Source organism: Tiliqua scincoides, chromosome 3, assembly GCF_035046505.1.
Source record: "Tiliqua scincoides isolate rTilSci1 chromosome 3, rTilSci1.hap2, whole genome shotgun sequence".
Lineage (NCBI taxonomy): Eukaryota > Metazoa > Chordata > Lepidosauria > Squamata > Scincidae > Tiliqua > Tiliqua scincoides.
This window is the reverse complement of record NC_089823.1, coordinates 106,558,633-106,564,213: the sequence shown is the minus strand read 5'-3', so window position 1 is coordinate 106,564,213 and position 5,581 is coordinate 106,558,633. Positions and strand designations below refer to the sequence as shown.

At 45.4% G+C, this 5,581-nt stretch overlaps 1 pseudogene; it reads right to left on the bottom strand.

The window, feature by feature from the left end:
- Nucleotides 1-3,595: 3,595 nt before the first annotated feature.
- LOC136646934 (5S ribosomal RNA) lies at nt 3,596-3,715 on the bottom strand (annotated as a pseudogene).
- Nucleotides 3,716-5,581: the final 1,866 nt, after the last annotated feature.

Sequence of the window (5,581 nt, the reverse complement as noted above, 5' to 3'; positions counted from 1 at the left end):
CTCCCTTCTAAAACCGATCTCAGTAAAATTCCATTTCTTTAAGGGTATCATCAAGATTTGAGTAGAGTCAGGGCACCAGTGGATTCATTACTGCACCTTCGAGGCTTGTGCTACAGTTTTAATAACAGAAGTGCTGACTTGCCTGGAAGCCAAGCTCTTACTGGAAAATCTTTGTCTCTAGTGCCAGGGATATGGGGACACATTGTGATTATGACCTGTGAAGAAAGGAACACAGCACATGCTTTAAAAAGAATCCCACCTTTCTTATTATTGAGTCATATCTAACAGTCCAATCCAACCTTATCTAACAGTCCAATCCAACCTAATCCCTGCATGGCAATGCAGCAGTGCTATTGTGGCTGCCGCTGAATTCCATGGGGATTTTTGGCTGTTAGAAGTCTCCTTGGGATAAAGGGACATTTGTCCCCTTATCCTCAGAAAAGCCCCATCTACTGCTATGGGTTAACTTGGACCTGCTCTAGTGGTAGTACTGGTGCACGTTCATGTTGATCTGTGCAGGCAGATCAGGTCCAAGATGCGGGTTAGGATTTGGCATATGCCACTGCCACTGAATCTGTCCCCTCCTGGCCTGATCTGCCCACCCCCCACCCTTTTTCACCCACTCTCCACCCTCCCTTATCCCATTCCTCCCCATGCGCCAGGCTTACCTGCTCTGGTGGGGCTCCCAATGGTTGCCAGTGTGCGCAAGAAGGCTCCGATCTTCCCACCAGTGTGCCGAATGCTTACAAAGCGCTTTACAGTGTTTTTGCAGCAGCCAGCACACATTCACCTGGCACTACTGGTAAGTAGTAGCTGTGCAGCATGGCCTTTCCCAGTTTGAAGAGACACTTGGCCAACAGTCTGAGGCTAAGAGGCAAAGAAGGAAGGCCCATAGCCAGGGAGACAGACCAGGGACAGACTGCACTTGCTCCCGGTGTGGAAGGGATTGTCACTCCCGGATTGGCCTTTTCAGCCACACTAGACGCTGTGCCAGAACCACCTTTCAGAGCGCGATACCATAGTCTTTCGAGACTGAAGGTTGCCAATACTGGTAAGTAGGATTGGGCCATAAGTGACCTTCTGCTATATTTAACATACAGCCCAATCCTAACCTTCCCTGGAGCAGGCAGGCTGGCAAGTCTGCCCTGCATCCAAGGCAGGCTTGAGACTGAAAGTGGCTCAGCCTGGGACAAGGGGAATTGCTTCCCCTTACCCTGGGTAAAGCTCCAGATCTGCACCACCTCAGAAGGTGGTACTGATCCGAGCACCAGGAGCCGCTCCAGGTTGCCCTGGAACTGGGATAAAATCCAGCATAAGTGCCAGATCCTGGCCCTACACCCTTACCCATCGCCTGCCCACCTACCCACTGCAAAACGCCTCCCTCCCACCCTCCCCAAGCCGCCCCAACCCCTGCACTTCCCTAGCTCAGCTGGCTTGGACTCAGCTTTTGTGCCGGCCCAACATGGCTTGGGCCAGCCTCCCCCCTCTCCTGGAGGTACAAATATGCTTAACAGAACTTTCACGACACTGGTGGGCCGGCGGAAGGGACTTGCACTGGCCCATGCCCATTTTAGAATTGTGCCCTCAGAAAGCTTGTGAATTTTGATGAACATTTTGATGAACATTGCTTTCGTGGACCAGTTTAGAATTAGTTCCACTGTATGGGAACTGTCAAATTAAAATGATGATGATGATGATGATGATGATGATGATGATAATGATAATGATAATAATAATAATAATAATAATAATAATAATAATAATAATAATAATAATAATAATAAAATGATTTGAAAGTATGAAAAACAACTTTGGAGTTACCAAAGATTGACTGAAAACACTTTCCTTCCTTGAACTTCTGTTACCCTTTTCTTCCTGTGCTTCTAAAAAGACCTACAATTATAAACGCGTCATAAAACATGCAGTATGTTTCAGGTGACAGCTGGGCAATCTGAAATTTATTCCACTGCTAAGGATGAGCTGATTTCCCTGGTTCTGTTCTCCTTGGGGGAGTCTCGGCAATGGCATGGTCTATGATGTGGGTGGCTGCACATGGAGGGCCTAATAACCAGAAACTGCTATGGAAGCAAGAGCCTAGGCTAGTGGTATCCATGTATTTCCTTATCTCCCTGCAGTGCATTGTGCACATCCCATGCCATGGTTACATAAGAATATCACAACATAAGAAGAGCACTGCTGGATCAGGTCAAGGGCCCATCTAGTCCAGCTTCCTGTATCCCACAGTGGTGAACCAGATGCCCCAGGAAGCACACAAACCCAACATGAGATGCCTACTTCCTAGACTGAAAAGCCCCAACCACTGTAGCCTTTCCTTGTGAGGGCCAAACTATTATACACTGAGTGGCACTGCTCACCTGCAGTTGCCCCTCCAACAGCCCACTTTCATTATGAATGCAAGAATCAGACCAAATTCTGATATATCTTTCCTTAACCAGTGCCTCCATCTTCTCTAGGGGAAAATGAAGACTTGATAGGAGCAAAAGAGGAGAGCAAACGTGTTCAGGGGTGTTCCTTATTTCACGCACATTAATGTTTATTTCATTTGCAGCTTTAGTTGCTGAGGTTAACTTGAGAACACTGCGCCCTTGATGCCCTTGATCCTTTGAACGCACAGGATAATCTTCAAAGTGCCAGATGAATGTTCCAGCCAAAAAGGAAACTGCAGAGTTGTAATAATACTGCTGATTATTCTTTAGGATTGCTATTGTTACTCTTAACGAGCAGATTTTTGTTTGTTCTGCAATACGTGATGTTGCAAAGCATCCTTAAACCCAACTCCTAATATTATGCCATAGTTCTAAATGTGTACATTTTGTTTAGCGTGTGTGCTAATCTTAGCTAGCGGAGCTACTTTTCACAGGATTTATTTTCAAAATGGCTATTAGTTCCCTGAAATATGGACCTCTGTGACGTTGCAAAAACGGTACATCTGTTGTTTTTCCACACACCCCTCCCACCTCTTCTTTACTGTGCTAGGAAAGAAAAGGATTTCTGCATTCCTTTGGGGGAAAACATTGCCTCTCTTCTTTTCCTTTGAGATTTCCTCTCTGATTAGGGTTACTTAGCCAGCCCATTCCTGAGGGCCAACTGTGAGAGCTGCCTCGGGCAACAGCTTAACAGGGACACCCACTTCCATCCATTTGCTAACCTCTGCTGCCGCTCCTACTCCTCTCACTCCCTGGATTGCCAAAGGAAGAGGGAGATGGAGGGGGAAAGAAGTATGGAAGAGAGATGCCCATAATTGTCTTCAACTCAACCCTTTCCTGTTCCATTCCTCTTTACCCAGAAATGTCTAATAGGCAAGCAGGGTGGTGTCATGGTTTGGGAGGAGAACTTAGACCTGGAAGATCCAGGTTCAAATACCCCCTCATCCACTAAGCTTCCTGGGTGACCTTGGGCCAGTCACTTTCTCTCAGCCTCACCTACCTCACAAGCCCTGGGAACATACCACACAAGCCCCACCCACACACAGATGACACAATCCAGAGCCCGACCCCATGCATTTAGCATTTGCCTCTGCACAGGGGGAGGACTGGTTGGTTGGCAACTTTCAGTCTCGAAAGACTATGGTATAAGCCTACAGCACCCGGTATTCCCAGGCGGTCTCCCATCCAAGTACTAACCAGACCTGACCCTGCTTAGCTTCCGAGATCAGACGAGATCAGGCATGTGCAGGGTAACAGTTGCTGTCAGATCATTGGTGCAAGGGCACCCCCCATGCGTTCCGCTACACAGATTGAAGAGCAGGCATGAGGCACATGCCTGTTCTTTATTTATGTCAGATAAAATAAGATTCCTCCCCACTCTAGCCTTACAGTCGGACTATAGTTTTTTTGTTGGTGATTAGCAAAGATATGGTGCATGTTCTTAAGACATTTTTATGTAGATGCTCTGTGCCTGCTTGACATTTTGCAATACCAATATCTGCTCTGGGGCCATTCTCAAGTGTATATTAAAAATATTAATGCTGATTCTAGGCTTCAGAAGAACACTAAAAGGGCAGAATAATTAAATCAACAAAACTTCTTTACTTTTTTGTTAGCATAGTACTGCAGTACAACTTCTATTCCCATTTTTAATTCCCTTTTTTACTTATTTAAAAACGTCTTTGCAGGTTTCCTGGCATTGATCAACATTGTATTTTCATCACAGGAGTAGTGAAATGCATACATTTTCATTAATTAATGTGTTTTATGATAATGACTAAATGCTTTATAAACCTTTCTGCATAGATTGTTATTATTTCCTTGAGGCACCTGCGGTGGAGAATGTTGATTTGTGAAACGGAGCATCCTATTTTACGTACGCACACAGTGTTCTTTGAACCAGTTTGGCTGTGTGAGAAAAAAGAATAACACAATTATGGTATTAGTTTTATTGATTCCTAATTACAGCTTTGAGGTCGTATTTTTAGCAGTTCTCTACGCAGGCCATAAGATTTAGTTGGGGAAAGAGCCACCGGGAGTGCACCTAATCCATTAAGGATGTAGCTTAAAAGTCACAGAAGCTGTAATCTCTTTCACTTTTTAAAATCTAAAGTCATACATATAATTTACTGTCAGGCAGAACATCTAATCTTCATTTCTTGCTCAGCTGAATTTGCTGATGAGTGTTTATCTCCACTTAAAAAGTGTGTGTGTGTTGTGAACAGATACAAGGCAAATGAATGGCCAAATGAATGGCTCTTGTTCTTCTAACGCGTGGAGGGTAAGTTGTCTTTGCCGTCTGTTACAAACATCCTCTTTTTCCGAGCAAATGTGCAGCCTAAACTAACTTTATTTTGGTTTCTGGCTGGTATTCCTGGGAGCTAGGCAAGAACATACTCTGCAAGTGGGCCATGGGTCAAGTTAGACCTATGCCAGCACTATAGCTGGTGCAAGTCCGTGTTGACCTGGAAAGGTGGATGAGGCCTGGGAAGGATATTTGGATTAAGTGGGCACTGCTGCTGCAGAACCCGTCACCTTCCAGGTCCAATCCACCCTCCTCCCTGCCCCATCACCTCCCTGCTCCACTCCTTCCCTACCTTCCTCCTGACCCATGTGAAGGCTTACCAGGTCCAGCAGGTGTCTGCTGTCCATTCTTGTGTGGACACAGCTGCTCACTGCTTATGGAGTCAGCAGCCGGGCCATGCATGCTGAGGCTATCTCATTTGCCACAGCCATAAAGGGGTTTACATCATTGGGGTTTCAGCACTGTAAGGTCCCATAGGATAGGGCCATAAGTTTCAAATTATCCAGTGACCACCAGACAATCTTTTCATATTCCTATGCCAAGAAGTCTCTCCCATCAATGACTGGAGCTTGGGTGGAGCACACACCCCACAATTAGGAGGATAGAATGGCATACTGAGATGGGGAAAAGGGCATACCGACTTTGCAGGTGGGCATCTTGGCCAGTCTAATCCGACTGACCCTATGTTTGTACTGGATCATAGACTAATATAAGGACTGGAAAAGGAGCATTAGTTCATCGTTTTCTTTGCTGCAGATTTTTAGATAACTATTGGGTAAACTTTAAAAATATTGCTTTGCTTTATTATACTTCTGGACCTTTCTTTAAA